Below are 12,804 nucleotides of genomic sequence, written 5' to 3'. Positions count from 1 at the left end.
ATGGCAAAAATTAAAATAATATTTATTTATTTTAAATAATAGACTTGTTAAATTGTCCCACAATGAGTTGACCTGCAGTGAGTTGGCCGTGGCAGGTTGTCCTGTACCAAGTTGCCCATGGTGAGTTGGCTGCAGTGAGTTGGTGGTGGCAAGTTTGCCGCAACGATTTTGCCGCAGCGAGTTGGCTATGGCAAGTTGTCCCAGTTCCTCTTCATGGACTTGTCAGCAGGGTTTAGAGGTAGGGGCTGTTGTAATGATTTGCCCCCTTCCTTCCAGTTGGTGTTGAGCTGGAGGCTGTTTGGGTCTGGATGAGGAGGAACAGGTTTTGGCTCAATCCTCATTGGCTATGACTTTTACTCCCCCCCCCCCAAGGTTAGAGGCATTTTCAATGTTTTGAATGGGATTGCACTTCCCCTTTAAATTGGCCCCCGTGAGCCCTCCTGGACTCTATGACAACCTTGATGCAGGTTCATCAAGCACGCCGATTGCACTCTTCCACAACCAGGAGGCCCTTCAGATGGTTAATTGTGCCACAGTCACCTTGTGACTAGACTATCCAGTGAACTCTGGGACTGCCCTTGAAGACCACCAGAAAGCTTCAACTGGTCCAAAATGCAGCAGCACAGGCAGTAGCAGGCACAATGTTGTTGACGCTCATGTGTCATAAGTGCTACACTGCTCATTTCAAATACACTCTTGTCAGTTCACAGCAATCAGAATTACATTTAAAAAAACAGTGTAAAAACCCCTACAACAACAGCTTTATACATAGCTCAGTTTCACTGTTTCTCGAGGCCGAAAAAGATGCTTCTGAAGAATAAATGCAAAGTATTCATTTCTATTCAATACCGATTTAATTTGGTAACTTTAGCTACTAGATTGTTAGAGTGCGTCACATGGAGCTGAATTTCTAGTCTGTATGAAAAATAAACCAATCAAAGGTATTATTGGCAAATAGAACAAGAACCACCGCAATAAAAGAATAAAAAAAAAACGTGAAAATTAAATTAAATCTATTACTCAGAGCTCTACAATGCTTCAACTTTTGACACTTCCAAATGTAAGGTATTTTTTGTATGCAATCCCTCTGTCTCATTAGCCAAATTTAAATGTCAAACTTACATCGTCACAGCAGCGTCACGTGACGTATCAAGACTTTTCCACTCGTTAAACTGGGAGTGGGCGTGGCCAGCACGTGACGCATCTGGCCCACAGGCTGCAAGATTTGACAGTCCTGATTTAAACAGTTTAATAGAGTGTTAACTGTAGCCTCTGCAGATTTTAAAAATCTTAGTTGCTTCTTTATTGTTCAAAGAAATTTACAGTTCTGAATGATTAATGATAAAATCAAGAATTTTATCAAGAATAAAATAAATTGCACAACCAGAGAAGGAAACATATCCCCTGAAACAATAACACTGTCCATTTAAGAAAAGCCATTGAAAAAGTAAAAATCAACTGAATTTTGAAACAATAGTTTCCAAATATATAGCACCATGGGGAAAGATATACCATCACCTTTCATACAATTCTGAAAATTCTTGCTTTCAGGTATTTTTTTCAGAATGGAAAAGTAATATGTGAGAATAGAACAAATTAAAGTCATAACTTTAAAAATATGCTTTTGAGTGTCAATTTTAAATTTCTGTTGAGTGTCATATTGTGTGTTTTGATAGGGTAAAAGATTTTTTTTTGTACTATGCTAAACTTACTGTCAGTAAGTTTAGTAATGGGAAATCCTCAACTTCCAACAATGAAACTAGACAGGACATTAAATACATGTTCGCAATCTGCTTTCTAGCCTTTCAAAGATAGCAAGCAATCACTGATTAAGAATGATAAAAGCTGCTGCAGATGAGAATTTCAGTCTCATCCACTATTGGCCTGGTTCTAATAAAAATTGCATTTATAAGTAAAGCTACAATAGATTACAGTTTTTTTTAAAAGTCGTCTTGATACAAGCAAAAAATGTAGTAATGGAAGCAATGTTCCCTCTAATTTTTTTTCAGTGTGTGCAGAAAAGTATAGTGTTTGAGCGGCACATTTTCATGCCTGAGCACATGAATTTTTTTTGTAACATTTATTCCAGTCTTAGCTTTACGTTTCGACATCAGTTCTGTCCACATCCTGGACGCCAATTAAGCAAAGATGTTGTTATATTACTTATTTCTCTGCTCATTTAGATCTATCTGTAGATCTTATCTGTAGATCTACCCCATCTTATTTATCTGTCAGCCTATGATATAAACCTAACTACAAAATTATAAATGTCTACATTACTAATATAACTATTCTCCACTTTGATTAAACAGATGGTATCTATTATAATTTGTTGTATGTGGACTGGTTCAAATCCCACTTTTATATTTCTGGAGGATCACATGCTAAGCTAGATGCTTGTCATAATCAGCCTGGATAACTAGGGTTCATAAAGTTCATTGTAAGGCAGGTGCCTCTATTTGGGGTGGGGGGAATAAGTTAAAAAGTCCCCAGTAGAAAGTCAACCAAAAGTCCGTACCTCCGTAGGGGGGAGAAATTCCAGAATTGGGGCAGGACAAGGAAGACCAATGGACGAGTCAGCAGAAGGAACTGGACATGCAGAGGGAAGGAGGGAGAATAGATACCATCCTGAAGATATTAATAGATGAAAGATAGATGAAACACAGACAGACCAACCAACATAGTTAATAGAGATGAGAGATAGACAGATGGACAAATAGCGAGGAGAATAAAACCGTTGAAGCAACTGGCAGAGATTCCCAGCAGCTGCCTTGTTGAACTGCGCAGGGCGCGGGCTCTATTTCGATTGGATCTGTTGAAGACAAGATCTCCAGGACAATCACCTGAAGTGAAGGAGGCGCAGCTGGCTCTTCAAGGTGAGGGAGCCAGAGAACGGGCAGAGCGCATCGGGGAAGTGGGCAGGAGGCGGTGGCCTCTCCCCTTCCCAACTCCGGAGCCTCCCGAGGGCAGAAGGCAAGCACTGCGTCCGGAGCCGTTCCCAAGTGAAGGAGAGCGGGGCACCAGATCGGAGGCTGCGGGCGTCCCGCATCAGCCCGGAGGGAGGCACCGGGGAGGGGGGGTGGGGGTAGGTGGGCGGCCCGGCCTTACAAGGCGGGAAGCGGACAACTTGCTACGGGCAACTGGCAGTGGGACACATTTAACGCTTCTATTTCATGGTATAACCGAAATAAAACTTATTTTCCCTTTTGCCCTTCCTTTCCCTTTCCTTCTGTCCCTCCTTTTCCCTCCTTCCTTTCATTCCACTGTTTCTTTGATGTTGTCCCTCTTGTCCCGCCTGCGCAGCAGTTGGAAACTACTGCGTGGTGTTTTCTTGTGATGTGCGTGGCCGCGCAGCTGCGCAGCTTAGAGGGAACATTCAATGAAAGGCAGGGTCTTGAAGTTGTTAACTTATCAGTCCTTCCAGCTGTAAAACTGATCACGGTCTGTTTGTATAGGAGAACATGAAAGGTAGATGCACTCAATTTCTTATCTAGTTTGTGCTGTAAAGCCACTGATTCCAGATTGTCGGAATCCTTATTCAGTCTTGGCTAAAGCACTGTTGCTCAGCTTTAGGCAACAATACTGACCTGAAGGATGCTAGGATAATGTAGATTAGGGGTGTCAAACTCGCGATGACACGTCATCACGTAATGTAATCACAACCTTTTCCCTTTTGTTAAAATGGGGGTGGACATGGCCAGCAGCATGTGATGCATCCGGCCTGCGGGCTGTCCGTTTGACATCCCTGATGTAATTGAAGCATTCTGTATATAGTGCAAATACAGAATAGTACTGAAAATGTAGCATTCGGCACTGACCAAGAGCCAGGAAAAAATCAAAAAGAGAGAAAATCCAATACAGTACAAGGGTCCAATTGGGTTTTTACTGACCAGCTTGTAATGGACCATTTGCACTTACAAAATTGAATTTTTGACTAAAGCTTTACTTGATTGCTTTATTAACCCAAATGTAAGTAGCATCATCAAACCTTCCAAGGCAGCTCAGTCCATTTACACCCAGACTTTTATATGAGGGCCAAAGAAAGTTGTAGGAGACTAAAAAAAAAAAAATCCTCCATCGGTTCTGTTCAACAATAATTTCATCCAGAAGATGTCACTAAAACATACACAAATTGATACTGCTGCAGTGAAATTTGTTTGAAGGGATTTTTAGAGAGTGGGTGTATAAAAGTGAGAATGTGAAATATGTTACAGTATTTATGTAAAAACCTATTTAGAATTAGTCCAGCAGAATTGTAGCATATTATTAATTAAATTGTAGATAGGGAAAGACTGCTCTCCATTCTTGGAGATAATTAAACGTTTTGGACAGAAACAATTGACAACCTGAAACATTGAGGATGCAAAATTATATTCCCACTGAAAACAATAGCCAAGAGATAGTTTTTTAAAGGTTTAAAGTCTAGTCCGAGAGGTATGGTACATCTTAGAAATAATTATCAGAATCCGATTATTCTTTGTCCCTCGATGGACTGCTGTGCACACAGAAGAAAAGCTCATTTCTGCATATTCCTTCTCTTTAAATTCTTCTATGTCAGTGTTTCTCATCCTTGGCAACTTTAAGAGTGTGGACTTCAACCCCCCAAATCCCCCAGTCAACTGTTAAAAAGTCCATACATCTTAAAGTTGTCAAGGTTGAGAGACTCTGCAGTAGATAATGCACGGGAGGCTGTTTAAATAATAGGGACAATTGTAGGGATGAAGTTTTGAACATTTCCAATCCGATCTGTACCTCATTTTAAAAATTTACCTTTCTCTGCTTCATTCCACAAAACATGCTGCCATTTAAAATATGAGAAGGGCTAGATTTTATTGTGTTATCACTCCAGTCCTAAAAGCCTCCAGTCACAAATCTGCATATTTTATAGAAATGTGTCTGACAGAAAAAATGTTAATTCTTCACACGTGTTCTGTGATATTCACACCTCATTTATTTAGTCTAACTTAATTTCTGAGCTATATTAACTCTTGTTACTGACTTTCTTGTTTTATTGCACTACAAGCAGAAGATTATTTTTTCTGCTTCAATTGAGAATGCAGTTTCTCTGGTTGCATATTCATTTCATCGTTAGCACTTTTTAATCAGCCATAAATGTTCTCCGAAAGTATAAAAATAATGATGAATTCATATAAAATGTTACATTTGTTTTCATATTACATATATACGGTAGATTAAAACTGATACACTTTGATCTATAAGCACTTTCCCTTCCAAGGTGGCATTGTAGTGGTCACAGAAAAATCACTAATACAGTAGCCCAATATCTATGGAGATTCTCGGGCAGCGAGAATGGTTGTCCCAAAGGCATTTTTTCAAAAGGCAGCTGGACTTTTCCCATGAAGACATTTTCCTGAAGTTCTGAAGAAGCTTCTTGGATGAGAAGCAAAAAGTCGTCAAGAAAAACAAAGTCCAGTTGCCTTTTGAAAAAGCACCTTTGGGACACTAATAGTTCCAATTAATAAATATTGACCATCAGTGGAAACAACCATGTTCATTAATTTTCACCACATGTAAGCAATTGATGAAAGATCAATATTATGTGAAATAGTCCTCGAGGCATCATTACTATTTCACTAGATTGCTAAACACAACATATGCTCACCTGGTCCCTCAACACCGGTTCCATAACAAGGAAGGCCCAGCAGCATCTTTACTTTCTCAGGAAACTGAGGAAGGCAAAGCTTCCACCACATATCATCACAACCTTCTACAGAGGGACCATCGAGAGCACCCTGAGCAGCTGCACCACCACCTGGTTTAGGAATTGCACCGTCTCGGATCACAAGACCCTACAGCGAATAGTGAGGACAGCAGAGAAGATCATCGGGGTTGTTCTTCCCTCTGTCGTGGACATACACCACACGCTGCATCCATAAAGCCAGAAACATTGTGGCTGACCCCCCCCCCTCATACACGCTCTTTACTCTCCTGCCATCTGGAAAAGGGTACAGAAGCATTCGGACCCGCACAAACAGGCTGTGTAACAGTTTTTTTTCCAGAAGCAATCAGACTCCTCAACACAAAGAAACTGGAACCATAAATACTTGTGTATTTAGCTTGTGTATTTTTTTAGCTTGTGTATTTTTCTCTCTCTCTAAGTTCTTAGATTTAGAGCTATATGTATTTCTGTGTCCTGTTTATTTTTTATTCATTTGTCTGATGTAGCACCTTGATCCTGGGGAAACGTTGTTTTACTTCACTGTGTACTGTACTGTATTGTTGAAATGATAATAAAACCTACTTGACTTGACTTGACTTGACTTGCTTCTATTTCTCTTATTCCTAAAATGGGCTATCATTTTACTGATGCTGAATCCAATTCTTTGGAATGACAAAGAAGAAGCCAAAGTTTTCTGTACTTTTTTTTATTGCTGAAGTGTGGATTTTATCAGTCTTTAATCTTGTCTTGCCATGGCTGTACATGCTCAATTCCCACACTTCTTCTGATTTCCAGTCTTCTGATCACTGTTGGTTCCTTCCCTTGAAGTTCTTCCAATGATCCGACTCCTTAAAGCCTCCTGACTGGGTGCTGGAACCATAGTCACAGTGGTGGGCTGCTCTTACCATCGCTACCGATACGCTGGTCGCAGTCTGTCCATGCACAAACCTGACATGCGCTGTGCATGCACCTGATGTGTGCTGCGCACGCATGTGCAATCCACCACCCCTGCAATACCCAGCTGCTTGTCAGGGCGTGTGCAGGCTCTGCACGCTGTGCGCATGTGCGCAGGGTGCCTTTTGGCATAAAATACAGGTATAGAGCGCATGTGGGCCAAACGAGCCACCGTATCAGTACGCTGTCAGCTGCTCCAGGCCACTACCAGTACGGCTGTACCGGTCAGGATCAGCAGCAACCCACCACTGCATAGTCACAATATTCAAGCTCTGAGCTGAGCAGCTGAACATTACAGACATGCACTGGAATAATATTCCAATTATTTCCTGTGATGCAAGAGCCTAGAACTGTGCTAAAAATCATCTCTCTCTCTTTTTTTTGCAGCTTCTTCTGCATTGCGGATTCACAGTCAATTTAAGATCAACCACAAGTCTAAAATATTCCTCAGATGTACTGTTGCCCAAGCAGTTTTATGCCTTTGCCTTTGATGAGCTAAATTAACAACTTGATATTTATCTCTGTTCCACATTGCTTTATTATGTGATGACCAATTTATTAATCTTCTACAACCTTTCTAAATTTTATTTTCATCTTCTTAAACTGTTAGATAATTGCATGTCCTCTGCAGATTTAATAGATGATTTTTTTTTCTCCTCGCCACCTTTTCCAAGCCAGACAGGTACTGCTGCACAATCCTTAGGTACATCATTGATAATTAGTATCTGAACAGCTTACTAGAGATTAAAAGAAGAGAGAAACACCTTCAGATTTTAGCTTCAGATAAAAGCGCAGGAATTAAACATACCTTTTGAGCAACGTGCGCAACACGTCCCATCATGGTGGCTTGTATAATGGATTCTCAAGGAAAAAATGATTTCCATTTACATAAGGATAAGGCAAATAGTGACATGCCTTTATAGGATATGAATTCTGTAAGGCGGCTTAAACAACAGAACCCCAGCTATCAATTCAATTTACCACCGCCTCTGATCACCCGTCTCTCTGAACCTTTTCCTAAGATGAGGAAAGTTCTATAAATATGAAACTCTGCTACTTCTACTGTCTTTGCCTTAGAAGCAATGTTATCACATCTTTTCATTTGCATATGATTTTGCTACAAACTTTATCTTTCAGATATCACAAAGATCAGGGGATATCTTTAGGCTGTTTCAATGAAGCTTTCTCCTAGAAGTCCTTTATTTCTTGGGTATACACATAGTCCTTGACATCAAACAGTTCACTTATGACCTTTTTTCACTCTTACACTTGTTGCACGGAATCAAAATTCAAATGCTTGGCAACTGACTCATATTTGTGATGATTGCGATGTCCTGAGGTCATGTGATCACCTTTCATAACCACCTAACAAGCAAAGTCAATGAGGAAGCCAGATTTACTTGACTGTGCTACTAATAACTGCAGTGATTCATTTAATAACTGTGGCAAGAAAGATCATAAAATGGGGCAAAATTCACTTAAATATCTCATTTATTCCAAAAGAAATTGGGCTCAATTGTGATCATAAATTGAGGACTACCTGTATATGTTACAGAAGAGCCAGGTTCATATAGAAGTTTAAGTTATCAGGCTAGAAACTCTTGAACGCTAGTCCTGCCTTAGGTACAAAGTCAATTGGGTGACTTTGGGCCAATCACTCTCAACCCTAGGAAGAAGGAGAAAGTAAAAACATTTTTGAAAATCTTGCCTAAAACAACTAGTCCATCAGAGGTGGGTTCCTACTGGTTCGGACCGGTTCGGCCGAATAGGTAGTAACTCGGCCGCCCATGCCCCCGAACTGGTTCTATCAGCGGCACCTATCTTGTTTTTTGCTTCTGTGCATTATATCCTTTGCGTGAATTCTAGTTGGATTAAGCACGTTGTTCAGAATCCAGTCATACAGAATATTTCTCTAATAGATCACTTTACCAAGCAGATTTTGCCAAATAAGAATGAACTGAAAGCACCAATATTCAAATTCTCACCTATATAACTTGTCAAGTTGGTATAAGAAAAATTGGAACTATGGTACTTTTCAGAGTATAAGATGCACTTCCGCCCCCCCAAAAGTGGGTGGCAATTGCAGTGCGTCTTCCACACCGAATGTTGCCAAAGCCACGCCCAGCTGCTGGCCCCCACCCTTCAGCTGTTTTTGGCTTCCACGCATCGTGCTTTGGCCTCCGCATGTCCCGTTTTAGACCCATTTCAGGCTGTGGGGATCGCTACAGTACCGCCTGGAACCGGCCAAAAATGCAATGCACAGAGGTTGAAAACGTGATGTGCAGAGGTGGTGATGTGCTGTGGCAATCCTGGCAGCCTAGAATAGGTATAATATGGAGTGTGTGGAGGCCGAAAATGCAATGCACGGAGGCCAAAAACGCGACACGCTGAGGCAGTGATGGTCTCTGACAATCCCCGCAGCCTGGAACAGCTGATTGGCGGTATTCCGGGAGGCTGATCCAACCACCAATCAGCTGTTCGTGCTAAGTCAAGCTGCAATAAGGTGCTGAAGCTGATCAGGCTGTTGGCTGTTTGCCACAAGAATGCTAGCCAGATAAATACCAATGGATGCTGATAGACAGAGGTAGATTTTTTTTCTTGCTTTCCTCCCCAAAAACTAATGTGCATCTTATACTCTGGAATGTCTTATACACCAAAAAATGCAGTACTTCTTCAGCACGTGCATTGTGAGGGCTATGCAACTCCTCCCAAACAGGCAATTTGCAACTTGCTTGTGAAGCCCCTTTCTTTCATTCAGAAAAGCAAATGCATCTTTTTAAAAAAAAAATGGGATCAGGAGGCTGCTTTGTCAGCTGCTCCTAGTTTCCTATGCATGTGTAAGCACTTCATTTCATTGCGCAAAACTCCAAGCCTAGCCGGTTTTTCCTTCACAAAATTCCTCACTAATTAACAGCTATGTAGAATGAAGCTCTAATTATAGGCACTACCACTGTGCCCTGAGGTGTCTTCCTCCCTCAACCCCTCTCTGCCTTGGCAACTTTAAGATGTGTGGATACTGACTTCTGGGAGTTGAAGTCTACACATGTTAAAGTTGCCAAAGCTGAAAAACATTGCTCGAGGATATGAACAGTGGGAAGCAAAGCAAAAGTAACATCTCTTTTCTCAAGGTTTCTGCCCAAATAAACCTTACATCTGCCTTGAAAGGTATTATAGGAAGTCCTTGCAGACTGTCTCTCTTTGATTAGTAACTGTTTGAAATTAAAATGATGTAAATATATATAAAGGTAAAGTTCCCCTTGCATATATGCATTAGTTGTTCTCGACTCTAGTGTGCAATGCTCATCTCCATTTCAAAGCCAAAGAGCCAGTGCTGTCCGAAGATGCCTCCATTGTCCTGTGGCCGGTATGATTAAATGCCGAAGGGGCACAGAACGCTGTTACCTTTCCACCAAAGGTGGTTCCTATTTTTCTACTTGCATTTTTTAATGTGCTTTTGAACTGCTAGGTTGGCAGAAGCTGGGACAAGACAATCTCAATCTTACACGGGAAAAGACCCGAATACAACAAGACCAGCATACCTACACCCGTTATGACCACTACCATGGTCATATGATTGCCATTTCTGTGCTTTCAAATTTGCCTGCCGTAAATAGAGACTGGAAGAAAAATACTAAATTGCAGTGACACAGTGTTTCACTTAACAACTATGGTGATTCACTTAACAACCAAATGTAGCATGTGACCATCATGGTCACATGCTTTTTCTGCTTAGGAACCCTGGCACTTAGTGACAGAATTGCTGATCTTAATTGTGGTTACTAAGCAAAGACTACCTGAATATGAATCTCAGTTATTGTAAAGCTATTGTAATTTGACAGCTAGTTTCCAGAATGTGAATTTCTCTTTCACAATGAAGCAGGAAGATTTGTAAAAGCCAGACAAGTCAGCTTTTGGTTATATTTCATCAACGTTGTTATATTTGAATAGCAGTCAAGGATTGATTTCTTGACATGTACCTCCATCAACAGCTGTGGCAATATTTCTATTTTCAAATAAAAATAAATAAACTGCTACATAAGGGAATTAACTATTCTTAATCAATTGTAGTAAATCAAATTTAAAATTCAGCATTGTATTGAAGAGTTTTCAAGGCAATAATTTAACAGTCATTTAGAGTGTTATTGTTATTCATTTGATCAAGGAAAGGTCTGTATAATATTTGTCTGAATATCTACTAAAAGTAGTAATGGCTATGGGACTACCCTTAATTCTATTGACAAGTTTCTTCAGAGATAAATGTTGTGCTTGAATAATCTCAAATTAAAAACAAAAAAGCCCCCCTACATTGCATGGTATTTTCATTTCTATTGACGGGCCTATGCTAATAAGCTCAATGTTAAGAAAATGGAGCACAATGCAGTTTTAGACAGATATGTAATCCAGAGGGAACAGAGACCATTTCTGATGCAAATCGATTTCGTTAAACAATTAAATGTACTTTTGTTAGTTCTACGAATCCAATTATAACTTCCTGCAAAGAAATGACAGGGAAAAAAAAGTTTTCTCGGTATAAAATATGTATAAATTATTTTCCTAAGGAGAAAAATATTTTTAGAAAAGAAGACAGCTATATTATGGAATTATATAGCTTACAAAAAGGATAAATCTTTTTAGTCATGCTGAGTTTACTTACAGCGTTTCCACCTTGGCTAGTTCTGACATTTTCACAATCCATTCTTCCCCTGTGGGAATTTCATTCTTCTTCCTTTGTTGAGCATACAATAGTCTTGCTGCGGTTAACCATATACAAAATCAATCCACCTTGAGTCTTTTTCTATTTCATTGACCATAAGACCCAATTAAAAATGTTGCAATTTCTTCACAATATTTAGTAGAGTTATCATGTCTGAATTGCAGTCAAAGGCCAAAACTATTTCCTTAGAGGGAATTAAGTATGGCAAGGTAACTTTCATATTTTCAGGCATTCTCTTAACTCTACTACTGGGTCTCCCTGAAAATAAGAAAGTCTTATTTTCTTTTGATCCCCAAAATAAGCACTTGGCCTTATTTTGAGGGAGAGCTTATTATTTTTGAGGGGCAGGAGACGGCGAGCGTGGTCACCTCATGGCTGCTGCTGTGTTGTAATATTTTTGGGGGAGGGCTTATTTTAGCACATGTGCTCAAAAGCCCGATTGGGTTTATTATCCGGGGAGGTCTTGTTTTCAGGGAAATGGGGTATCTTGGCAACAGTTGAACTGGGTGCAAGTTTATATAGTGGTATTAATCCTACTAGGAAGTTCAAACTATGCATACTGCACTTACTTTGTTCTGAACAAAGTGGAGATGCTTCCAGGTGTAGAAAAAAAAAGTCTTTCTTCCTTGAAAGATTTTCTGTATATACTTAATTGAATATTGAACATTGGGAAAAGGGCAATTCATCAGAATTGTTGTCACCCTATTTTGCAAGTTGTCTTTCCTTCTCTCTGTTTTTAATTAATATGGACAAACTTCAGCAACCTCTGAGGCATAAAACAGATATTGAGTCCATTAGGTTACCCATGACCCATTTCAACTCCTAACAATCTATTTAATGCCAAAGTTACACGAGTGAATTGAAACAACTATTGACTGTGCTAGTCAAACACCTAGAAGGTGTTTTGGATCACCAATCCCTCTCTTAATAATTTCATTCACAAAAGTAGCAATTTTATGAGCCCATTCATTTGATTCCTAGTTAGTGTGGGGTTCTTTTGTCTGTGATGGGACATACAAGACATTGGGTGAAAAGTTTTCCCATTTTTTTTCATGAATGCATTTCATACTTTCCCCAATACAAGACATGTGTCTTGGCTGTAGAAAATTAACCTTATATTCCCAATGATAATGAACTGGCCTAACCAGTAACCAGACTTTTGGTTTACTCTAGCCTTCTCTGCCTCTTTAAACTTTCCTGGTTCAAGTGGCATGGAGTCCTTGCCTCTTGGTGGAGTTAGTTCTGCAACCTCTGCTTGGTTGGTCCTCCATCAAGTTGCAGGATAGAGTGGCTGCCAAAGTTGAACTCTAAGCGAAGTGGTTACTGAATATCAAGCTGAGCTCCCAAGCTAAGCTCCAGCAAGGATTTAGGTCAGAGGTGGGTTCCTACCGGTTTGGACTTGTTTGGCTGAGTAGATAATAGCTCGGCCGCCAACGCACCCAAATTGGTTCTATTG

Source organism: Natrix helvetica (genome assembly GCF_964273705.1).
Source record: "Natrix helvetica genome assembly, chromosome: 2".
NCBI lineage: Eukaryota > Metazoa > Chordata > Lepidosauria > Squamata > Natricidae > Natrix > Natrix helvetica.
This window is presented reverse-complemented; position numbering follows the sequence as displayed.